This window comes from Sturnira hondurensis, unplaced genomic scaffold (genome assembly GCF_014824575.4).
Source record: "Sturnira hondurensis isolate 20B ecotype Veracruz unplaced genomic scaffold, ASM1482457v3 Scaffold0010428, whole genome shotgun sequence".
NCBI lineage: Eukaryota > Metazoa > Chordata > Mammalia > Chiroptera > Phyllostomidae > Sturnira > Sturnira hondurensis.
Genome location: NW_028083059.1, coordinates 11820898 through 11848322, shown reverse-complemented (window position 1 = coordinate 11848322; position 27425 = coordinate 11820898).

Below are 27425 nucleotides of genomic sequence, written 5' to 3'. Positions count from 1 at the left end.
GTTTACTTTTCTCTCTTAATCATATACCACTGGCATATGTTAATATGCCTCATGTTAATAAATAAAGAATTTAACCTAAGTTATGCTCTCAGTTGAGGCCGCAGTTGGCATTTACAGCAGCCTACGGTGAAGGTGACCCTCTGGCCTGCTGCCCGACCCCTCAATCCTTTCCCTCTGCATGTGTCTTTGTGCTTCATTTTTTGTTACCAATCCAGGCCAAGACACCTAGAGGTCCCTGGTCAATGCCAGGGAGAGAAACTTGTATGTACTATTTTACTTTGTCCTACCGTCTTGCTTTTCAAAATAATGAATATGGGTGAAGGTGGTGAAAAAGTACGAATTCTCAGTTATAAAATAATAAGTCATGGGGATGTCATATGAGGCCTGATAAAAAAAGATAATTTCTATTTATTACAATCATGTGGGTAAATTTTTATTTTATTACTTTTATTTTTAAGTTAATTATATCCTAATGGGATTACTACTTTTACCAATCTTTATTGTTCTTTAGATTTTTTTTTGCTTTTCTTACATCCTAATTTTATGACTTAATTAAATGTATTTTTATTACTATCTTTCCTTTGATAATTTGGAAATTTCTGCTATGCTTTTCATTTATGTCAATGATATATTAGTCTGCTCAGGCTGCCATAACAAAATATGATAGACTGGATGGTTTAAACAACAAAAATTTATTTTCTTACAGTTTTGAGGGCTACAAATCCCAGAGAAACATGCTGATGAATTCAGTTCCTGGTGGAAGCTCTCTTCCTGGCTGGTAGACAGCAGCCTTCTGGCCGAACCCTCAGGTGGTAGAGAGAGAAAGAAAGATTGCTGGTGTCTCTTTACATAAGGGCACTGATCCCATCATAAGGCTCCCGCCAGCATCATCTCATCTAACCCAGACTGCCTCCCAAAGCGCCTGTCTCCTAACAACATTGCAGTGGGTGTTAAGGCTTCAGTATATGAATATGGGGTGGGCACAAATATTCATAGTAGGACATAATGGCTGTTCCTTTTCCATTTCTTGCAATCATATCTAATTTTTTTTTAGTAATTCTATGAAAAATTACAATACAATTTCAGTTAAGATGCTACTTCTTTTCAATCCCACTAATACGAAAACTTTAGGATATATTTATTTCCCCTCTTTCCTCCTTTAGCCCAACACAAATATTAAATATTATTACTTTTGCTGTGATAATTCTTAATTCTAAGCTCTTGAGATTTATATTTACAATGTGTCTCTTTTTTTCAAAAAGTTGAACTACCCTAAAAAAGCATAAAATCTTAGCCATGTTATTATCATTGCTTATTTTTGACTATTAAATTCACATTTGTTTAGAATAGCCTAGAGGTATTCTCTGTAGATAGCATGGTGTTTTCTATTAAACTGTACTCTTCTTTCTTTGCATTATTCTATAAATGATTTTCAAACAAAGAAGCCAATATGTTTTAATGGTGGGTTTAGAACCCGATTCTGCTGCTTCCTGAGAGACACTTTGGAGTACGCCTTAGTTTCATCACATGTAAGCCAAGGACCATTAACTAATCTATCTCCAAAAATGAATATATAGCACATAAAAGCACATAAGACATGTGAAATGATTCTCAGCATCCTGAGCATAGTAAAATTGTTAGCTTATCTTGACTGGATATAGAATTTTTATGATAAACATTTTCTAACAGTAGTCTGCAGATATTAATTATGCTGCCACATAACTTCCAGGGTCATGAAGGAAAGGTATGGTGATAAAATGATTATTGTTTTGAATTGAAAATATTATCTTTGCACTTAGTTTTTAGAACCTTAAGAATGACTATAGCTTTCTTCATTATCTTACCTTGGGTTAGGAAAGTCCTTAAAGACTGTAGACCCATCTATCCAAGAGAGAAAAGTTATCTTCCGTTATTTAACCACATGTTAAATAAAAATTCACCTTTTATTTTCCAAATATACTTGGCGTAAATTCGTCACCATCATTCTAATATTGATTTCTAATCTAATTGCATATATTTATTAAATTATACTTCTCAATGTGCTGTTTTATGTCATTGAGAATTATTTCTTTTTAAAATTTTTATTAATAATTTTAGAAGAAAGTATATTAACTCTCCAATATGACATTAGATTTGGCTAGATTTTTCTCTGTAATATCTCCTGTTTTCCATATTTAAACAAATATATTATTTTTTGTCAGGAACATTATGTTTTGCATTATTATTTTTTCATTATATAGTTATCTCTATTACTGAAATAATTTTTATTTAAGTTCTATTTTTTTATATTGACATTGCAGCACTAATTTTAAATTTTAGCAATCTCTCTATTTCTACATTTTGAGCTCATGTATCTATGTCAATACCTCAGTATCATGTTTCTATTAAATATATTCCTATTAAGTCTGGTAAAGCAATTATTCTATTAAAGTTCTTTTTTTTACTTCTTATTGTTATTGCTTGTTTTACTTCTTTATTAGTTACTTCATTTTTTTTCTTACAAGATTTCAAACATGCTTGAATATACACTCTCAGAATATTATGATAACATTCGAGTTTTCTTTGGACACATTTTCTTCCACTTATTATCTCTCTTTCATGAAATCAATATTCTTCCACCTGCTCTGGAGCTTAGTCTGAAAGGTTATGTTTTCCAGTAGTGTGCTTCTATTTAAACGCATTTAAATGTGTGCAGGTGTGCATGCATACATGTTCTCTTTCCTCTCCCTATGCACATCCTTTCTAGGTTGATTGTTGGACAGCTCTTCAGCGGGCCTATCATGGCCCCCAGTCGAAACACAGATCTAATATGTGTACCTCGAGCCTGTTCACTAACAAACACAAACCAGATCCATTGAGGAGCTGGTATGTGCTGTTGCCCACAACCTGCTCTGTGGCCAGGTATCTCTCTATTCCTTCGTGCCATTCCTAGAAGCCGATCCACGAGGGTCCCTGCACTCACTAGTGGCTGCAGTTTATTTTAGCCGCCCAACCTGAGCAGGAGAGCACTCATATCTTGATTTCAGGTGCTAAATCTGGCTTCTCTTTCTCAGCATATCAGGAGAGCTGTCATCCTGTCGCCACAGAGGAAGAGAACCTTGACAACCACTGGCTCTCGGTGTCCGGAGCCAGGCACTCTTTGATTCCCGTCACAGGTTTTCTTTTGTTCCCTGTCTACAAGGGTGCTTAGATTTTTAGTAAATATGACCACGTCTCCTCTTTAACGTTGAAAAAAATCAGTGGGAGTGGTTTTTAGAACTCAATGTTATTTTAATTGGAAGTCCTTAATTAATTCCTATTCTTCTTTTAGTGCTTGTATTTATAAATGTCCTCCACCCTTTCTCCCTCAGCAGCACCCTTTCTTTGAGCATGCTGAAATCAAAAGCAGTTTTAAACGGCTGCAAGATGTTCGGTGTCACTTGTACTCATACCTTGTTGGTCCCGAAACATACCTTCATTCAAAATGAAAATACGTACCTGTGTGTTTTCACTGGGCCACGTACTCTTTTCTTTGTTGCTTCAAAAATACATGTTTTAATATCACAGCTTCTAGCATAAGTAGTAATTTTAAAACTAACATTGGAGGATTAAAGCCACATCTTCATTTGTTTCTCATCAGACAAAATAAGTAGTTAAGCAGTTATCTAAAAGATTTGTTAGTATAGGCATATTTGACCATGCAAATTAACTTTTTATCAAAAAAACCCCACCTATTTGGCCAAGTGTTTACACATCCCAATCTTCCGTACAGATGATATTAATGCTGAGTATGGCAACTAAAAAGATAAATCTGAACGAGACTGCCATAATCACTTCATCTGCTTCCCACGGTCACTTCGTCCCTTTTCTGTGAAAGCAGATTTTTTTTCTCATTAAGATACAAAAAATAGGAACATCTATAAAGATAACATAAAAGTGAATCAAAATTTCTTGCCACTAAGAAAGCAAAATAAATTTATAAAACACAAAATTAAAATCTTAAAATAATATCTTAACTTCAGCTGAAAAAAATTCCTGTATCCACTGAAGCATTCTTACTTTTCCTTCTTTTTTTTCATTTTTACCAAAGAACATTTTTTCATTGCTTTTACAGAGAGAAAGGAAGGGAAAGAAAGAAACACCATGTGAGAGAGAAACATTAGGCAGTTGCCTCCCATCCACACCCAGATTTGGGATCACCGGCACCCAGACCATGTCTGATCAGAGATGGTACACAATCAGACTGGGGATGAAACCCCACAAGCTAGGTACGTGCCCTGAGCAAACCTAGGTACACGCTCTGAGGAACCGAACCTGTGATCCTCCAGTTGTGGGGCAAGGCTCCAACCAACGGAGCCATACCAGCCAGAGCAAAGGTTCTTATGTTTTAAAATGTATTTTCTGAGTCACTGAATGAATGAATGTTTTAAAGAAAATATCATATTATTCTACAGTGAGATAAAAAAATACACTGGTTTTTGGTGAACACTAATTTATTAATTTATAATGTGTAGAGCTTTCAGTGAAATATGGAGGAGGCCAGCTTTTGGGCCAGACTGCCGGCTTGAATCCTGCCTCTTCCACTCAATTGCAGTATGGCCTTGGGCAAGTCATATAATCTCTTCTCTGCTTTGGTTTTCCTATGTGTAAATGGAAAAACATCATAGTACTTAAAAGGTTGTTGTCAGAAATAAAAAATTAAATGTATTTTAAAAACTCAGAACAATATCTTGCATATAGTAGGTATTATATAATCATTAATTGTTTATTATAATTCTACTAATAATGAAAGAAAAATTCTTTACATTTCCAAAATGATGTGTTCGATTATAAATTTTCTTATAAAACATTAAATCTTTAGTCAGTGATATTCAATTTCAACCTGAAATATCCATTTCTTACGGGTGCATCTATTTTGACTTCTTTCTCATCTTGTTTGATATAATTTGAGACCTTCATCCTTATAAAGATAAAAATAGAAAATAGCATCATAAACTCAATCACCTCCTTTCTAAGGTGATGACATATTTTCCTATATCCAAAACTTGAAATAATAAAGATAAGAATGTATTATTTGAATTAGCAGCCACCATTTTGTTTATACAAAATATTAATACTCAGTCTTGAAATAATGACTCATTTCTTCTATATTTACTTTTTTTTCAAATAACTAATAAAAATTTATGTCATCTTGTGATGCAGTTTTGAATAGGGATAATTTTATTTCCCATCCCGACGTGGACACTCAATGATCTCATATCTGGTTAAGCATTATGTCTGAGTGTGTCTGGGAGTGTGTTTCCAGATGAGATGAATAGTTGAATTAGTGGACTAAATAAAACAGTTCTCACCAATGCGAAAGGGCACCGTCCAATCTATTGAGGGCCTAACTAGAACAAAAAGGAAGAGGAAGGTTGAATGTGCTCTATGCCTGATTGCTTTAACTGGAACATTCATCTTCTTCTCCTGCTCTTTGTGCTCCTGGTTCTCAAGTTTTCAAACTTGGACTAGATTCTATGCCATAGGCTTTCTGGATCTCAGGCCTTCAAATGCAACACTGTCTTTCTTGTGTCTCAGTTTTCCAGATAGTACATCATGGGACTTCTCAGCATCCATAATAGGTGAGCCAATACTTTATAAAAATCTCAAAGAAACACTCAAAGGGTAATGGAACATGTCAAAGCAATAGAGAACCCAGCCTGAAGGGGCTCCCCAGCCAAGTCTGGAAATGTTGTGCATCAAAATGCATAACAAACAAATTTACAAAACTTCAGTAATTGTACAGTGTCTATCTAGTGGGTAGATAGATAATAAGTAGACAGATAATGGATAGAAAGTATATGAATAGATAACAGTGTATTATAACTTAATGAATACAATACGATTTCATACATTCACACAGACAAATTATCTAGTAAACAAGAGAGAAAAAAAAAGAAGAAAAATCTTATTTAGGTAGCATAATACCAAAAATGTATGCAGAAGGGATGGTAAAATTAGATAATCACAATTTGGTAATCACCACAGTAATAGTTATTTCAGAATCTTCAGTAAAATTAATAAATAAAAATTCAATAAAGTTCATCCAATACAATTCAAAAAGCAACAAATGAAATCTTTACATAATTTCAAGCTATCTCCAAGTTATTTGTTAGTAACAATGAAGAAAATAACAAAGTGGTTTTATCATGCAAAAACTTGGCAGTCACTTTTTAATCAAATCCAGTGTTCCATTCTACACGACTTGCTAGAATGCAATGAGAAGAACACAGCATCAAACTTTTTGCGCTGTCCCCGTCTAAGACAGACAACCTAAAGTAACACATGAGGAAACATCAGAAAAATATAAGTTGAGGGATACTGCAAAAAATTACTCTCTCATATATTCAAATATTTCAAGGTCAGGAAAGTCAAGAAAAGATAGGAAACTAGGAGACTAGAGAGACATAACAACTGGGTGCACTACATGACCCCAAACTGATTTTTAGGGCAACTGATAAAACACGAGTGGAGCTCTGGGGGAGTGGCATGCTGTTCCCTGTGCTCTTCCCACAGACAGTTTGTAAACTGAAATCATTCCCAACTATATTTTTGAGAGGTGGGTGGAAAATGTAAAAATAAAAAGAGTTACCTACTATTGTAGGGAGAAGGGGGGTGCATGTAGAAAAACTGAAAGCTAGAATTATAAAAACAGAAGCTAAAATTCTCTGCATATAATGCAAATGTAGATTTGGTTTGGAACCTTAAACATACACAAAGCAAAATTAGCTTCTTATAAGTTATCCATAAACATTAAAAGCAAATTGAAAACAACGAATCAAATTGTATATCTAGTAGCATAATCACAAAACAACTTTAAAACACAGAAATTTTATTATAGGTATATCCTAGAAAAGAAAAGAACTCCAAAAAATATTAAACTCTTTTCTGTAGTTTGTTTTTTATGATGGTGATTTTAATTTTATTCTGAATTTGTGTGCATGTGTGTGTAAACCATGGAATAGATTAAACAAGTCATTGTGTCAATGTCATTGAGAACAGGACAAGGGGAGACACATGAGCTTAATAACATCTCTCTGGTCCTTAATTTGAATAGAAAATAATAGTAAGAATTCATGATGTATTTTGTTAAAATATGCCTATTTTGTAGCTCAGTCTACAGTAAATGCCATCCAGATACCATTTCCCACTAACAAGAATGGGGATCCTTAGAAAACTGGAATGCCAGACCTGAGTCAAGAAACACCCAAGAACAGCCTGCAGTGTACTGGCATCAGAGTGGAAAACAAAGGCACTACCAAAACTGCATCTCAGGTGGATTCAAGGACCAAAGCATGAATGATTTTCTCTTGTGATTTTTGAAAAAAATTATTGCCTACTATACAGAAAACTATATTTTTCAATGAGTGAAATTGTCTTTATAACTTTTAGTATAAATCCAGTATTTTGTATTAATCTTCTTATATATATTTTTAAAGTCACATGACGTTTTCTCCTACAATGTTCACATTATGGTTTAAAGTTATTTATATAAATGAGAAATAGATTATGTGTGTGTATATGTGCATTTACAAGTGTATTGTGCAGGGTAAGACCCAGCCCTGCCCAGTGTTCAAATAAAGGATAGTGTGGGCAGCCTAACTGCAATATCCAGGTGAACAAAGATCTACTTTCGGCCTCCTACATAACAGTGAGTGTAAAGAGGTGGGTGCGCCTCAAAAAAAGCAGTGAGGAGGAAGATGTGCATGTAAATAAAAACAAGCAGTAAAGCTTCTATAGAAACCCTGCAGCTTTGAAATCTGTGTTTGGGCCTTGCTAAGAATGAGAACTATTTAAAACTCTAGAGCCTAGTTGGACCAAAAAATAGTTTGCCTGAAAAGAGTGAAGCAGTATCTGAGATGATATGCAGACATTATATGTGACAAAACACACATAATGTGTTTCTGCTCTAAAACAAAAACATGTCTTTATTTTTTCTTTTTTAAATGTATTTTATTGATTATCCTATTACAGTTGTCCCATTCTCCCCCTTTATTCCTCTCCCTCCTGCACACCCCCTCCCACCCACATTCTCCACGTTTAGTCGTGTCCATGGGTCATATGTACAAGTTCTTTGGCTTCTATATTTCTTATACTGTCCCTAACTAACATTCATGCTACTTATAATCTGTACCTTTTCCTCCTTCCTTCCCATCCCACTCCTCCACTGATAACTCTCCATGTGATCTCCATGTCTGTGATTCCGTTCCTGTTCTAGATGTTTGCTTAGTTCAGTTTATTTTTTGTTTTAGGTTGGGTTGTTAATAATTGTGAGTTTGTTATCATTTTACTGTTCATATCTTTATTGTCTTTTTATTAGATAGTTCCTTTAACATTTGATATAATAAGGGCTTGGTGATGATGAACTCCTTTAACTTGACCTTATCTGGGAAGCACTTTACCTGCCCTTTCATTCTAAATGATAGCTTTGCTGGATAGAGTCATCTTGGATGTAAGTTCTTATCTTTTATGACTTGGAACACTTATTTTCAGCCCCTTCTTGCCTGCAATATTTCTTTTGAGAAATCAACTGACAGTCTTATGGGCACTTCTTTGTAGGTGACTGTCTCCTTTCCTCTTGCTACTACAAAAGCATGTCTTTAAATAACACCTGTTTTAATCTCATACTGTGAAGCACTGGTATAATAAACCTAAACAACAATGCAAAAAAAGAGGAAAAGAAAGGACATTTCTTCTCTTATTTGTGGCTGATTTGATCATCTTCAAAAGTTTCAATACATAATTTACTGTGAGGGAGAAAGGGGATTTTTAATCTTATGTTTTAAATTTAGGCCAAATTAATGTTCAGTTGCTCAGCCTCTTACATAGACTCCTTAGCATCCTCTTCATCTCCACTAAATGGTAGCTAGAAGTAGAAAGTAAAAAAGGTTTATTCATCTTCATTGCAATGGGAAAGAAGAGACCTCTACCTCCCCATTTCTTTCTGCTTTCCATGGTCCACTTGAGTTGCTTCTTGCAGCAGAATCTGTAGCTGCTGTAACTCTCATCTGGTTATGTTCTTTACCAATCCAAAGCCAGATGGCCTTCTCAGACTCCAGCTTTTGCTAATACTGTAGACCTGGGATTTTGTTCTGACTTTCAGCTGCCACAGCTCACATACTCAGGTCTGCAGTTGCCAGCACAGAACCACCTCACCCTCATCTTCTTGTCCTTACTTGAACTCTTCTTAGTCAAAATGTCTACTTCTTGTCTAAGACCTAAGAATTAAAAGGAAGCAATCTATTTCTCAATCTCAAGATCCTCTCTGCCATCAACAAGGCACCATTAAGTTGGAACTTCACACCCCAGGTTGATGCAGGCGCTAGCTTTGAGATCACACTTTTCAGAGATCATAAAATTGAACAGGAGCACAAGCCTTTAACTCTATCTTCTGTATCACCAGGATTTATCTGATACTATTCTTCTATCTTGGATGGAGCAAAATTGGGACACACGTCTGATCACTTTGCTCTTAGGCTATTCATCTTCCCCACTTTTCCTTTCCACAGTCCCATAGGTCAGCCTACTGCATTGCCACAAACCCTCTTTCAATCATATAAGCTAACCATGGAGAGAAGTTTCTTTAAACTCAAATAGAGAGATACAAAAATTGAGGAGAAATTTTTTAGATGGTACTCTAGACTGAAATTCTATTGTCCAGTCTCATAGTCCAAATTTGGATATGAAAGTTACATTTTCCTACTTATTTTGTGTTTATTTTATCAAGTCCTTGTTTCTACTCCAACAGATGGTTACCTCAAGTGTACTAGAATAAAAGTGTTAGGTATAAAAAAGAAAAATTAGAAACACGTAGCAAAATATGAAACTATTACTCCTTTACCCTTGTTTATTATAAACATTTTGAGACTTCCAGCCAAGATAGAGGCATAGGTAGACACACTTTGCCTCCTTGCACAACCAAAATAAGGACAACAAAAATTTAGAAACAAAATAAACAACAGAATTGACAGAAAATTGAACTGTATGGAAGTCGGACAGCCAAGGAGCTGAAATAGACACATTCATCCACACCGGTAAGTGGGGTGGAGTTGGGCAGCTGAGTGAAAAGGGGTCGCGGCACAGAAAGTGGTGACACTGGGCACACAAGATGGCAATGGCAGACCCTGGGCTTATAAGCAGCAGTTGGAAAAACCCAGGCACCAGGTGGAAATGGGAAGGCACAGCAAGGGGGTGAGTGTGAAGCAAGGCACTGCTGACATTGGCGGGGGTCCCACATTCACAGATAGATAACTGGGGAGCAAGACAGACTGGGCAACCCAGGGTCCTAGTGCCATGGAAATAAAGCCTCAAAACACCGATTGAAAAGACCTGTGGGGATTGACACACAGGGACAGACTCCCAGCACACAGGAAAGTTTGTTAGAGAGACCCACAGGGTCCTAGAACGTACACAAGCCCACACACCTGAGAACCAGCACCAGAAGGGACCAGTTTGCTTAGGGGAAGCCGCAGAAGGGACTGAGGTCCAACAGAGAGTGGAACAAATGCCATTGTTCCCTCTCAGACCCTGTTCCCACATACAGTGTCACAACCCAGAGACTGGGTTGCCCCACACTGGTGAACACCTAAGGCTCCTCCCTTCAGTATGTAACAGGTGCAGTGAGACAAAAAAATGGCCAAAACAGAAGAACAGATCAAAGCTCCAGAAATAATACAACTAAGTGACCAAGAGATAGCCAACCTATCAGATGCACAGTTCAAAGCACTGGTGATCAGGATGCTCAACGAATTGGTTGAATTTGTTAGCAAATTAGATGAAAAAATGAAGTCTATGCTAAGAGAAATGAAGAAAAATGCACAGGGAACCAATAGTGATGGGAAGAAAACTGGGACTCAAATCAGTGGAGTGGACGAGAAGGAAGAAAGAAACAACCAAGCAGAAAAGAAGGAAGAAACAAAAATTCAAACAAAAAAAAAAATGAGGAGAGGCTTAGGAACCTCCAGAACATCTTTAAACATTCCAACATCTGAATCATAGGGATACAAGATGGGGAAAAGGAAGAGCAACAAGTGGAAAACTTATTTGACCAAATAATAAAGGAGAACTTCCCCAGTCTGGCAAAGGAAATAGACTTCCAGGAAGTCCAGGAAACTCAGAGAGTCCCATAGAAATTGGACCCAAAGAGGAACATACCAAGACACATCATCATTAAGTTACCCAAGATTAAAGATAAAGAGAGAATCTTCAAAGCAGCTAGAGAAAAGAAGATAATTACCTACAAAGGAGTTCCCATCAGACTGTCAGCTGATTTCTCAAAAGAGACGTTAGAGGCAAGAAGGGGCTAGAAAGAAGTATTCCAAGTCATGAAAGACAAGGACCTATACCCAAGATGATTCTATCCAGCAAAGCTTTCATTTAGAATGGAAGGGCAGATAAAGTGCTTCTCAGATAAAGTCAAGTTCAAGAAGTTCATCTTCACTAAGCCCTTATTATATGAAATGTTCAAGGGACTTACCTAAGAAAAAGAAGATAAAAAATATGAACAGTGAGAGGACAGCAAATTCACAGTTATTAACAACCACACCTAAAACAAAAACAAACTAAGCAAACTAGAACAGAAACAGAGCCACAGAAATGGAGTTCACATGGAGGTTAGCAACAGGGGAGTGGGAGGAGGAGAGAGGGGGGAAAGGTACAGAAAATAAGTAGCATAGATGGTAGGGAGAAAATAGATGGGGGAGAGCAAGAATAGTATGGGAAATGTAAACACTAAAGAATTTAAGACACATGGACATGAACTAAAGGGGGGGAATGTGGGTGGGAGAGGGTGTGCAGGGTGGAGGGGAATGAAGGAGGGGAATGGAACAACTGTAATAGGATAATCAATAAAATATATTAAAAACGTTTTGGGCACTATTTGTTAGATATAACAAAGAAAGCACTGGTTCAATATTATATCGTGATAATTTGAATACCTTGTCATTTTTGTTATAGTGATTTATGAGTAGATATGCAAATAATAAACAGTTGCTGTTTTGCCTCTTGTCTTCTATTACCATATAGCATAAGGATACTTTAATCAATAAAATACTTTTCCTCTAACTAAATAACTTAAAAGATAATTTTCCTAAAATTTTGTATTTCATACATTGAACAGAATTTACATAAAAAAACAGAGAACTATGGAAATTTCTGAGCTGACAAAAACCCAAGGCAAACTCACATTTATTTATTTTTATTTAACTCTTGTTCAAGTACAGTTTTCTTTCTTGTATTCCCAGCCCTGCCCCACCAGGGCTCCCCACCTCCCTCCCATCTCTGCCCCCCACCATAGTTATTGTCCATGTGTCCTTTATTCTTGTTCATGTGAGTTCTTCCCCTTTTCCCCTGTGCTTCTCTCCCCTCTCCCCTCTGGACCCTGTCAGCACATTTTGTATTTCAGTGTCTTTGGTTACATTTTGCTTGCTTGTTTGTTTTGTTGTTTAGATTCCTGTTAAAGGTGATATCATATGGTATTTGTCTTTCACCGCCTGGCTTATTTCGCTCAGCATAATGCTTTCCAGTTCCCTCCATGATGTTACAAAGGGTAGGAGCTCCTTCTAATCAGCTCCCCAAATATTTATTTGTTGTCATGTGAACAGCATAGTGAAGTTCAAGTTTCTGAGTTGTTAGCCAGAATTTTACTCTTAATGTAAACTTAGAGAATGTTAACAAACTTAACTAATTGGCTAGCTACCCTGAATTTGAGATTTCCTTTAATATTTTGCTATAAAGACAAACTGCATATAATATTTGAGGTATGCAGTAAGATTAATGGAAGAATAAAGGGAAGTTAATACAAACTAGCAGTGAAAGAAATATACTTGTCTGATAAATTTTAAGAGTACCTCTATATTTTCTAACGGCAGTGAAAAAAATTTCAGTTGTACTAGTTGAGAATATTAAAAAAGCCCATTTCACAATGTATGTGATGACTTATAATTGTGGATGAGAAAAGAACAAAATTATGAAAAGAATTCTGCTGATTAGAAGATCTAAGTTAACAAATAATGATAATCATATGTTAATTGTACATTTACAATAAAAAATAACAAGGAAATTATTTTCTACTTTCTGTAAGAGATAAAAGAAATATTATAATCAAACTTTTTATAGCCTTTGCCTAAAATATAATTACAAATCACAAATATAAAATGAAATTTGCTGACGCACTTATGTGGATTTTTTTTAAATTCTGTAATATTGTTTTTAATGGCAAACAGTTAAAATGCTAGAAAATATTACAGCTGCAGCCTCAGACATATATCTAGGTTACATAATATGTACTTAAACATGTTTTGAATATAGATTATGTTATAACAACAGAATGTGGAGATCTCATTGATCAATAAATCCATTTAACCAATGTGTAATCCCACAGCAATTGTTGTAAATGGTACCAAGTGCTGAGTCTAGGTCTACACCCAGGAGTTTACAAAATGATCATAGTGCTATGTAACAAGTACCCTGAGCAGTTGATCAGTTAAACTAGAGATATACATAAAGTGTTGTATTTGAAATCTCAGAGTTCTATAGGTAAGAAAATAATATAGATTAGCCTAAAAGTTGGTCAAACCAAATTGACTATCAAAGCAATTTAAAAAGTATAAAAGCCAGGGATGGGTGGGGCACAAATGCAGACAAATGAACTTGAACAACAATAAATAATACATATGTAAAAGCAAATATAATAAGTCATCATATTGTACAGTTTAAATATATGCAATTTTATTTGTCAAATATGCCCCATAAACTTGGGGAAAAATAGAAATATTGTGTTCCTTGAAGCTAAGGTACTTGATACAAGGAACTATAAGGCTTTCAGGAATATGCCCTGCGTGAATTTCAACAAAATGCCACATTATATTATTTTTCTCCATGAAGATATCAAATATTACATAAGAATATGAAAAACAGCACCTTCTTTCTACTGGAATCCTACTTGCAATAAATCTGAATCTGACAGATGAAGACTAAGGGCAAGTGTAGCGTCTCCAGGAAATATGAATCCCCAGATATGCTATTTGCCGTGAGCATATGTTCTGACTGCTGTAGTCATCAGACTTTGAAAATCAGCTGTAGAACACCCTTCTATGCCGTGAACCTATGTTCTGACTGCTGAAGTCATCAGACTTTGAAAATAAAGGCTCACTAACTATCTGCTTAGAAATTAAAATTATGATCATATAAACATTACTTATTCAAGTCCTTTAAATTTTTAGAAGTTAATGGGCATTTCAAACTGCTCAAATATAACTGTGGTTTGTCACCATAACAGAGTGGATGTAAGGTGAAAAAAGTTTAATTTCCACTACTGCAGACATCACCTTGAAAGATTTAATTCTTGAATATTCCTTTATTTAAATATCATTGATTACATTTAAAACCCTACATTTGTTGTTATATTCCTAGTGTTCCATTTGCAAATTTATTTTCTGGGTAGAATCAAAAATTCTGATAGTGTAGAAGTGCAACCTGAAGGCAGCACTGTTTAGAATTTCTCAAGAAAATAAATGTTAAAGATTTGTTGATACTGCTACTCAGTCTTTTCTATTTTCCTACTGATGATTCAAATAAATGTAGAACCGAAGAAAGGTCTATACTTTAGGTCCTGTATTAAGAATGTCTAAAGTGGTGAGATATTCTGTACTGGCTGCAGAAACACTGCAATCCATTTGAATCTCTAAAATCATATTGAAAAAAATTCTCTCTTAATGGAGTGTTGAACATGAATTTCTCTTAGAGAGACATAACTGTTTCCATATGTGACACACATCTGGCTAGGAAATGGAATCTTTCTATGCACATTTATCAAAACTAAGGCCTTCTAGCAACTGGCTACTGTATTTTTCCAAGTTCATCTCTCATTACCACCCAACATGTCCATTGTCTTCTATTTACCATCCAACTGGAGGGAACATTGGTTACTAAATGTAGTTGACTGGGGTTTGGCCTATGGCTGTTGGGCATGTTGTGTTTGTAATACTATGCCTGCCCTCTTTACTACTGAGAATAAATGCAAGAGAATCAAATTAATCTAAAGGCATTGTGACTTTATGTTCCATACTAGAGTTTTGGTTTTCATAAAATGTTTTGAAGTCCAATTTCCTAAAATTATGCCTTCTGATTTTAGTATTTTCTACTGTTTTGCAGCATATGACACTGAAAAATGATATTAACCATTGCTAGACTCATGCAGGAAAGACCACATTAGTTTAGTATGAAAAACAAAGAATAACAACAATAATACTACCATTAAATGATTCTGTGTGGTTATAACATGTCATATAGTATGCTAAGATCTTTAGATACATATTTATTTTTATAGTGTATCTGAACAATAGGTATTATTACTATTTTTATTGGACATAGAAGAAAGCAGTTATAACTGATTCAACAATTGTATAAATACTTTAATTAAGGGCGCAATGTTCAAAAGTAGATATACCTAGATGCAACCTCATTCATATCTTTCTTACATCAAACCCCCAGGCTTTTTTTAGTCTTTACTACCAATAAGGCATTTAATATCTATCTTTATAGCATTTCTCTTCTTACATTAAAACTTTCTTCCCTGATGAGTACTTTAGTAAAATAAGAGTTTTAGGTTTTATTAGTTGACTTAAAGTGAATGTGTGCTTTCCCCAAATGGATAACTAGAACTTGAAGAAGTAATGTCATTTAGCTTCATTATTGTTGCTGAATTTTTTAAATTACCTTGATTGGATTGACAATGATTAATAAAAATATGTAAGTTTAAATTGTATAATGCTATAATGCATCACCTATATATTGCACTGTGTGCTCATCACCCAAAACTAAATCACCTTTTATCAACATATATTTAACTCCTTTTACCGTTTATTACCATTACCCCCTTCCCCCTTTTTTCTTTGTTTTTCTTCTTTGTTCATTTGTTGCTTGCAATTTTATATGCCACATACAAGTAGGATCCAATGGTTCTTAACATTTTCTGTCTCATTTATAGAAGAAAACATAGGTACTGTACTTATAGACCTTGCTCTTAAAGAAGATTTTATGAATTTGACCCCAAAGTCAAGGCAAGTAAAGGCAAAAATAAATAAATGGAACTATGTCAAACTAAAAAGCTTCTACACAGCAAAAGAAAGCAACAACAAAACAAAAAGGCAACCAACCAACTGGAGAAGATATTTTCAAACAACAGCTCCTACAAGAGGTTAATATCCAAAATATATAAAGAATTCATACAATTCAACACCAAACAAGCAATCCATTTAAAAGTGGGCAGAGGACCTGAACAAACACTACTCCCAATAGGACATAAAAATGACCAACATATATATAAAAAGATACTTAATTTCACTAGCTATTAAGGAAATGCAACTCAAAACTACAATGCAATGCCACCTCACAAACAAAAGAATGACTATTATCAACAAGAATAATAACAAGCATTGGAGAGGTTTTGGAGAAAAAAAGAACCCTTATTCACTGCTGGTGGAGATGTAAACTGGTACAGACACTATGGAAAATAGTATGGATGCCCCTCAAAAAATTAAGAATAGAGTTAACATATGACTCAGCAATCCCTCTTCTGGGTACTTCCCCCAAAATCTGAAAACATTTATTTGTACAGATATATGCATCCCTGTGTTCATTACAGCATTATTCATGGTGGCCAAGACATGGAAACAATTGACGTGTCCTTAAAGAAGATGTGGAATAGTACTCAGCCATGAGATGAAATGTTGCCATTTGCGACAACATGGGTGGATCTTGAGAATACAATGCTAAGTGAAATCCAGGCTTTTAGTCATTTTACTATACTTCCATCCCCACCCTACAACCTGTATCTCAAATCTAGTGTATTAGAATTGCATTTTTTATGCTGATTAAAAGTTGTTAGTTGGTACTTAACATTATTTAATATTTTAACATGTGAGGTATTGTCTTGAAAATTACATTTGAACCTTACTTTTATATATGTTATTTTATCCTTTATTCCTTTCTATACTAGAATTATATTGTTATGTGTGCATCTGGGTAGCAGGTATATGTGAACTCTCTGTATTTTCCATTTCATTTTACTGTGAACCCAAAGCTGCTCTAAAATATAAAGTCTATTCATTTTAAATAAAGCATGTATATGACCCTTTATAAATAAAGGGAAAAGATGAGGGCAAATATTCAAGAATTAGTATGCATACCTTGAAGAATAAAACCTACTAATTTAGAGACTTATGTCAAAAGTTAATTATCTGTAAGATTCTTTGGTCAACTAGGTAAAACAAATAAAAGTGAGATATTTGAATAGTCAAAATTTTAAATAAACTCACAAATCTTTTTTCAGGTGTTCTGACTGAACAAATTCACTCTGGGTCAATATAGTCATACAGCCAAAGAAAATACTCAGTTGTTTCCTCTCCCACATTTCCTTCCAAATACTAGATGATTACCTTGGCTGACCTTTTAATAGCATAACTTGTGAAGCAAAATCACAAAACCATAAAAGCACAAAATCTTTTCACTATATTCTTGACTAAGTTACTCAGTTTCAGTCCAGAAATAAAACTATTTCAGTTACTAACTGGAAATATAGACACTTTCACAGAAAGTATGCCACTTACCAACTTATTGCCTCTCAATTCCAAACTTAGCCTGTTACACTTCTGTGTGAAAGTAGACATGAACTTTTTAAATATTTGTTCTCTTTACCAACTAGCTCTGACTCTGAGAAGACATTGGAGGAAAATAGGTGTTTGCTTCTCAACTCTAATGTGCTCAATTAGCAGGATCCTGCAGTAGGCACAGCCTCTTTAACACCAGGTTCCTGCAGTTCTCATAGTCTCTCCAGTGCCCAGGTTTCGCAGTGCATGGTGACCTGCAGCCAGCTCGCCCTGCACCTCCCTCAGGCAGGAGTGTAGCACAGTGCCCTGACTGAAGCTTCCCTATGAGCTTTCCCCAGCTTAACTGAGGGCAGACTTCTGGCAAGTGCAGCCAGTGGTGTACCGTGGATTCCTCTCTGTTGCCCAATGAGCCAAAGCACTATCCTCTCCAGCAGGGTCTAGATATCATCTCAGGAGTCTTTTCCTTGAATGCATTATCTCAGCCCTAGGGTTAGAAACCTTTTTATATCTGATATTTATGTATCATTTAGTTCTCTTTACTTCTTATTATCTGGTATATCATTAATCCAATACTCTTATAGTTAATAATTCTTTATATTCAATATTCTCTGCTCAAATTATTGTGTGGGCTAATCTGATAAGGGGAGTTTTAATGGCACAAGTTGTACATTGGCTTTATAATACATAGCTACCTCTTTCATAAAAGAATTTGCTATTAACATAATGTACTTAACCAATATTTAATGAGTACCTACTATTGACCAAAATCATTTTACATACGAAGACCATAGGAGTAAACACACCAGAAAAGAACAGAAAATTCCATCTTCATAGTGTTAAATTTCTAATGATGGGAGACAAACAATTAAAGATATATAGCTTCCCAAAAGGTTAAAAAAATGTATGGATGCAAATAAGGCATAGAATGCAAAAGAATGAAGATGGGCCCTTGCCTTGTGCCATTCAAAATTAACTCAAATGGATCAATGACCAAAATGTAAAGTCCATAAAAATATGATGTAAAACTGTGGGTGGAGTAGGAGTAGGAAAAAAAAAGGAGATCAGTTCTGAACAAATTATGCTCATTTTCTAAATATTCAAGAAAGGTTGTCAAGTATAGAAAATTTAACCACTAGACACCAATATTCAGCTCATCAATGGCATTCATAAATATTACTAACGCAGTGTGAACAAATGCCTAAGAGAAATAGTTTTATAAGATATACAAAGAGAGACTCTCTGAGCTTTCTGGATTTCCTGGAAGTCTATTTCCTTTGCCAGACTGGGGAAGTTCTCCTTTATTATTTATTCAAATAAGTTGTCCACTCATGGCTGTTTCTTTCCCCCTTCTGGTACCCCTATAATTTGAATGTTGGAATGTTTAAAGATGTCCTGGAGGTTCCTAAGCCTCTCCTCATTTTTTTGAATTCTTGTTTCTTCATTCTTTGCTGGTTGGATGTTTCATTCTTCCTTCTGGTCCATTCCATTGATTTGAGTCCCAGTTTCCTTTCCATCGCTATTGGTTTCCTGGACATTTCCCTTCATTTCAATTAGTTTAGCCTTCATATGTTCCTCTAATTTGTGACTATAATTAACCAGTTCTGTGAGCATCTTGATCAGATAAAGTGCTTCTCAGATAAGGTCAAGTTCAAGGAGTTCCTCATCACCAAGCCCTTATTATATTAAATGTTAAAGGGACTTATCTAAGAAAAAGAAGATGAAAAATATGAACAGTGAAAGGACAGCAAACTCACAGTTATCAACAACCACACCTAAAACAAAAGCAAACCAAGAGGACAGCTAGATCAGGAGTGGAACCATAGAAATGAAGAACACATGGAGGCTTAGCAACAGGGGAGTTCAAGGAGGAGAAGTGGGGAGAAGGTACAGAAAATAGCATAGACAGTAGGTAGAAAATAGATAGGGGGAGGGCAAGAATAGTAGGGGAAATATAGAATCTAAAGAACTTGAGACACGTGGTCATAAACTAAAGGGGGGGAATGGTCAGGGAGGGGGTGTGCAGGGTGGAGGGGAATGAAGGGGGCAATAAAACAACTGTAATGGTATAATCAATAAAATATATATTAAAAAAGAAAATACAAAAAATAAAAAATTTAAAAAAAATTTTAAAAAGATATACAAAGAGAAAACTACCACTTCCCATCTAGATGTAGTAATAGAGGATGTATTTACCCTACCAAATAAATTAATTTAAAAATTGAATAAAACACACAGTAAAATGACTTTAAAGGCATTTGACAGAAGTAATAAAGTACACAGATCCCTGGGAGACAGAAAAAGCAAACAAGTTTCATTTCTTCAGTTTACTACCTGAAGAAAGTTACAAGGTGGTGGTGCAGGGAATGGAAACATGGGCAGAGTCTGCTGTCTCCCTGAGTTGAGGAGAAAGAGTTGGAGGCCTGTGCTAGCCAAGGTAGATGAATAGAGAACACAGGAAAAAGTACCAGAGATGAGAGAGCATCAGAGGGTGGGAATTCTAGAAATCTTTTGAGTGTGATCTTTATGTATTCACTTGAGTACTGACCAGCACACACATTTGAGAATACCACTCAAGTCCAGACATCCTAATCTAAAAGGCCTAAAAAAATAGCACCCAGGAAGCAACAGGTTGAGAAAAATCCCTGTTCTCATGAGAAAGAGACATCTTGTCGTTCAAGAAGCATTAAGGTTTGCCTATCTAATTGAGCCAGTTTAGACCTAGATCAAACACTTCTGTATTTCTATCTAACAAAACTTGAAAGTATCATCAAAGATGATTGAACTCTTTTCAAATTATGCAAGCAAATCTCAGGATGAAGTTCAAGAATATTTTTAAGAATATGGAAATATCCAGAAGCCAATTAGATAAGTTTTATAATGTCTGGAATCCAAATAAAAACCACAAAGAAGGTTAAGAAGCAAGAAAACACTAATCATAATAAAGACAGTGATCAATGTCAAAATAAAACAGAAGTTAGAACTAATATATAGGGCTACTTAAACAGTTGTTACAACAATATTTCACATGTTTAAGAAAGTAGGAAAATGAACTTGTAAAGAAGAGATATGGAAGATGCAAAAAATGGACCTGATAGAACTTCTAAAGATGGATATCACAGTATCTGAGATGAAATAAATACTGTGTTGGATTCATGGCAAATAAGACATGGAATAAAATGAAGACAAATGAACTTAAAGAAATGACAATGGAAATTTTTAAAATGAAGCACAGGGAGAAAAAACTGAAAAGAAATCAATGAACATTTTACAGCATCAATGAACTCTGAGACAACTTCAAATAGTATACATACATGCAACTGGAAGAAAGAGTGAAGAGGATCAGAAAAGTTATTTGAAGAAAGATTTTCAAATATTACATACAATATAAATCATATATCCAAGAAATTCAGTGAACTCCATCATGAAACTGATTTGGTTTGTTATACCAAACATGAAACAAGACACATCATATTCAAATTGCTTAAAACCTATGATAAAGAGAAAATCTTAAAATAACCTGAAGATTGCTTTCAGAGGAATGTGAAGATGACAGCTTATTTTTCACCAGTGATAAGTCAAACCTACCTTATAAGTCAAGTAATGGTATACTTCTTAAATGTAGACTGTGATAATTGGAATATACACAGCATAAACCATAAAACAATCACTAAAATTACACCAGAAAAAGTTACCACAAATAAGTTAACAAAGGAGATAATGTTGTATTATAAAAATTAGAAATTTACCTCAAGGAAAACAGAAAATGAAGAACAAAAAAGCAAGTGGAACACAACTAGCAAGATGGCAGAGTTAAATCCATCCATATCACTAATTGTTAAATGGAAACAATTGACTAACTCAACTAAGAGTCAGAGATCATCAGATTGGAAACTTTAAAAAAAAAGAGCTACCTAAATTCTTCTTACCAGAAACTCTCTTTAAATATAAAAGTACAAATAGATTAAAAGTAAAAGACAGCTTTGACCAGTGTGGCTCAGTTGGGCATCGTCCCACAAAGTAACAGGTTGAAGGTTGTATTCCCAGTCAAGGCACAATCCTGGGTTGTAGGGTCAGGTCCCCAGCTAGGGCATGTACAAGAGGCAACCAACTGATGCTTCTCTCTCACATCAATGTTTTTCTCCCTTTCTTTCTCCCTCCCTTCCCCTCTCTCTAAAAAAAAATAGTAATAATAAGATCTTTAAGAAAAAGTAAAAGACATATCATGTAATTTCAAATAAGTGTCCAGAACAAGACTGTTATAAAGGATAAAGAGAATCAATTCATTATGATAACAGGATCAGTTCATCAGAAAGATATAATAATCCTAAATGTTTATGCAGGTAAAATGTGAGCATTGAAATACTGATAGACCTATGAGGAGAAAAAGAAAAAACACAAACACAATAGGAGATTTTAACACATTTCTCTCAATAACTAGAAGAGCAATTAGAGGAAAATGTCCTTAGACTATGGAAACTTTGAACTAAATTATCCACCAACTAGACCTTAGTAACATTTAGAGACAACTCTACACAACAATCATTGAAAACATTAGCTCAAGTGCACATGGAACATATATCAAGAGAGACTATACTCTTCATCATAAAATGAATCACACTATATTTAAAAGGCATTAATCATCGAAAGTATTGCTTTATATAAAGTATTATTACTGTGTAATTAAATTAGAAATCAAAACAAGAAACTTTCTAGAAAAGTTCCAAATATTCGAAAATAAAATAATGTAGTCTAAATAAACCATGGGTTGAAAAGAAATAAAAAATAAAATTAGAAATCATTTTGAGTGAAAATGCAAACATAGCATATCAAACTTTGTTATATATATAACAGAAACAGAACTAAGAGACACTTTTATAACCTTAAATGCCAAAAGATACCTCAAATAAATGTCAGCTTCCACATTAAAAATTAGAATAAAAAGAGTAAATGAAACTCAAAGAAAGCTTCATATAAAAAGTGAAGAGTAAGATATGAAATAAAAAACATGAAATATCAAAGGAGAAACTAATGAAATAGAAACCAGAGTAAAAAAAGAAGAAGTGAATGACTCAAATGGTGGTTTGGTAAAAAAAAAATGTGTATATATATATAGATAGATAGATAGATAGATATAGATATAGATATAATTGATGAATCCATATCTAGACCAATCAGAAAGAACAAAATAAGATATAAATTCTCAATATCAGGAATGACAGAAGTGGCAAAACTACTTATTCTGTAAATATTTAAAGTATAAGTGGTTATCATGAACAATTTTTTGCCAATAAATTTGGCAATTTTAGTAAACAAATTCCTTGAAGGACACAAACTACCAAATACCATCTAAAAAGTAACATATGACACCCAAATCTATTACAAAATATTATTGAATATAAACTATAATTATAAAAACAAAAAATAACTAAATGAGAATTAATAGATGATCTTAATAGCCCAATATGGATATAATAAAATTGAATTTATAGTTAAAAGTCTTCCAAAAAGACATCTCCAAGCCCAGATGGCTCACTGTTGAAATCTGCCAAACAATTAATAGCAATTCTGAACACAAACAAAAAAAAAGTGAAGATTGCTTTGATTTATATCTCACATCCACCACACATGACTTAAAATATATCATAGAAATTAAAATCTATGATATATATAAATATATATTTTAAATAATAAAATATATATCATACGTGGAGTGATACCATAGGTATATCATATCATTGGAAAATATAAAATTTAAAATCTAATACAACAAAATTTCTAGGAGGAAATCTTTATGACTTTCATTTTAGTAAGGATTTCTTAGTTATAGTACAAAAAGTATGATCCATAAAAGGAAAAATTTGATAAGCTAGTGTTCATGAAAATCAAGAATGTCTGCTCTTCAAAACACACTTTCAAGAGAATGAAAAGAAAAACTACAGGCTGGGAAAATATAGTTGCTAAATAACAACACAGTAACAAATTTGTATCCAGAATATATAAAGAACTTCCAAAAATAAAAAATTAAAAATAAACCAATTTAAACACTGACAAAATATTTCAATATATGTTATACCAAGGAAGATACATGGATAGCAAATAAGCTCATAAAAATGCTCAACATTGTTATTCTTTAAAGACATATATATTAAAGTATATTAAAGCTACAGTGAAATGCTACTTTTTGTTTATCTAGAATATATATAATCCTAAAGACTAAACAAATCAAGTCTATATGAGGATGAGTAGCAACTGAAAATCTCAAAAACTGCTGGTGGACGTACACAATGGCACAACCACTTTGGAAAATCGTTAGGCATTTCTTAAAAAGCTAGATATACCAACTATATAAGCCAGTCATTCTACTCATTTACCCAAGATATATAAGCATATGCCCATACAAAGACTTATACAGATGTTCTTATAACAACTCTATTTGTAATAGATGAATATAGAAACAACTCAAATGTATATACCAAAAGGAGAATCAATGAAAAATTGTGGTGTGTCCCAAACAATGGAGTATTCACTCCTCAATAAAAAACAATAGATTATTTATACACCTAACAACATAGAGAATTTTAAAATTTAAAAAATATATATTAGAATTAGAAGAATTAAACTAGTTCATATAGAAACCCTTTCAAAATTTTTCTTGTAAAATAACTTGGAAAATGAGGAACTTGGTACAGAGAGAAGTGAAGATAAAGAGATTTTATTTTTAAGGTAGATGGAGGGCTCCTACATTGGCATCATGAAGAAGCTACAATGGGGGGAAATGCTAATACAAAAGAAAGATGGTGGAATTTCTAAAGCAAGTGGAGGAATTTGCCTTAACAATGACTAAGGATTTATCTATCATAAATAGAGGTTATACAGAGCATGCAGGTACTGTTGCTAGTAGATAGGTAGAAATGGTGGTTATTTTGAAAGTTTTCTAAGTTGGGGTTTTCTCACAAAAATAACAAAGATGGTCATTTTATGAGAATTAGAAGAGAAAGAAAAGAGGTGTTAAGTTTTGGGGACCAAAGAAATTGGGAGTGAGAGAGTGAATAGACTAAATATAATGATTGTCAAATAGCATTTAAGAGTCCACTTGAGGCTATTAATTTAAAATAAAATGGTCATATAAGAATACATTCACAATAGGGTAAAGACTTAAATGCATGACTCAATACCACAAAACACCCAGAAGAAAACATAGGTAGTAAAATCTCTGACATTTCTCTTAGCAATATTTTTTTCCGAATATATATATAATCTCCTCAGGCAAGAGAAACAAAAGAAAAAGAAACAAATGGGACTACAAAACAAAAAGACAACCCACTGAATGAGAGAAGATATTCATCAATGATATATTCAATAAGGGGTTAACATCTAAAATTTATAAAGAACTCATATAACTCAGCACCAAAAAAATAAACAATCCAATTGAAAAATGGGCACAGAACCTAAATAAACACTTCTCTAAAGAGGACATACAGATGGCCAACAGACATGTGAAAAGGTGCTCCACTTCACTAATCAACAGAGAAGTGCAAATCAAAACCATGAGGAGGTACCACCTCACACTTGTCAGAATGGCTATCATCATTAAATCAACAAACAACAAGTGTTGGTGAGGTTGTGGAGAAAATGGAAACCTCATGCACTGCTGGTAGAAATGCAGACCGATGCAGTCACTATAGAAAATAGTATAAAGTTTCCTCAAAAAATTGAAAAATGTAACTGCCTCATGATGAGCAGTGTTACCACTTCTGGAAACTGTATATCCAGAGATATCCAAAACACTGATTTGAAAGCATATATGCACTCCTATATTCACTACTGTAGTATTTACAATAGCCAAGATATGAATCCTACCCAAGTGTCTATCAATATATAAGTGAATAAAAATAATGTAGTATATATGCATAATGGAATATACCTGGCCATAAAAATAATGAAATCTTACCATTTGCCACAGCAGTAATAAACCTAGAGGGCATTTATTGTCCTAAGTGAAACAAGTCATTCAGAGAAAGAACATGTGATTTTACTTAAATGTATAACATAAAAAATAAAGTAAACAAACAAACAAAAAAACTCGCAGATGCAGAAAGCAGACTAATGGTTGTCAGAGAGGAAGAGGTCAGGGGACAGGGTGAAAAAAAGGTAGAGAGATTGATGGGTGCAGCCACTGTGAAAAACAGTGTGGAATTTCCTCAGAAAACTAAAAATGGAACTGCCTTTTGACCCAGCAATTCCACTGCTGGGATTATACCCTAAGAGCCATGAAACACCAACCCAAAAGAATCTATGCATGCCAATGTTTGTAGCAGCACAATTTACTGTAGCCAAGTGCCAGAAGCAACCTAAGTGCCCATCAGCAAATGAGTGGATTAAAAAACTGTGGTACATTTACACAATGGAATACTATGCAGCAGAGAGAAAGAAGGACCTCCTATGCTTTGTGAGAGCATGGATGGAACTAGAGAGCATTATGCTAAGTGAAATAAGTCTGGCAGTGAGAGACAAATAAGATATGACCTCACCTTTAACTGAAACATAATCAACAACAACAAAAAAAGCAAACAAAATATGACCAGAGACATTGAAATTAAGAACAATCTAACAATAACAAGAGGGGTGGGGGAAGGAGACAATGGGGAGAAGGATTTTCAGGAACTACTATAAAGGACACATGCACAAAACCAAGGGGGGAGTGGAAACAAGGGAAGGAGGTGGTTTTGGAAGGGGGGGAGGTATGGACAACTGTAATTGAACAACAATAAAATAATTTAAATTAAGAAAAAAAGTCCAAATCAGTAGTTATGATAGTCATGGGGACATAAAAACACAGCATAAGGAATGTAGTCAATAATATTTAAATAACTTCATAAGGTGCCAGGGGGTGGTTGAAATACTGGGGGGAGCACTTTGTAAAGTACTTAGTTGTCTAACCCTATGCTGTCCACCTAAAACTAATACAAAATAACATTGCATGTCAACTGCAACTGAAAAATAAATTTTGAAAAGTTATTTTCCAGAGAACCTGACTAACAAGAGTTACTATTAATTTGGGAAGTCATGCTGTATGTTTCCTTTCTTGTGCTTGATTCTTAAAACTCAAAATTTGCCATCACATACACTTTTAAATGGCTAACAAAATGCTTTGAAACCCCACAAGAAGTTAATCTTGCCAGTTACATAGATTTTTTGAAGGCTATCTTGTAAATGAAAGCAGATTTTTTTATTTGATTTTGTTTGTGAGATTTGAAAAATAAAACAAATTGTTTACCTGTTGAAAAAAATGAAATCAAATGAAACAGCCATATTCTGCTATAAAGATGCAGGCATAGAGGAGTGTGGTCTGACCAAATGAGGTAAGTGAACAGAAACAGGGGCAAGAATGTTGGAGGTGAATACAAGGGAGTAAATATAATGATTGGCTGAGAAATGTAAACTGATAAAGAAATGAGAATGAGAGAGGAGCAAAAGAGAACAAGTATACAGTAAGATCAGATGAAAGGGATGAGGAACAGAATTGGTGGATTTATGAAATGAGAAAGAGAGAGCGCAAAAGAGAAGGGAGGAGAGAGAGAGAGAAGTGGCTGTAGAGATAGAGAGAGACAACGGTGGCTCTCAGGAGGAGGCTTGAGATTGATATTTTTAATGATGTTATAGATATTGATCCTAACATTTATAGGATATGATCAAGGGATTGAAAGTTTCATTTAGATTGATGAGTAAGAAGATCAAGGAACTGAAAGGCCAACATTTTGAAAGTATTAGCCGCGTGGACATTGAAATCACTAAATG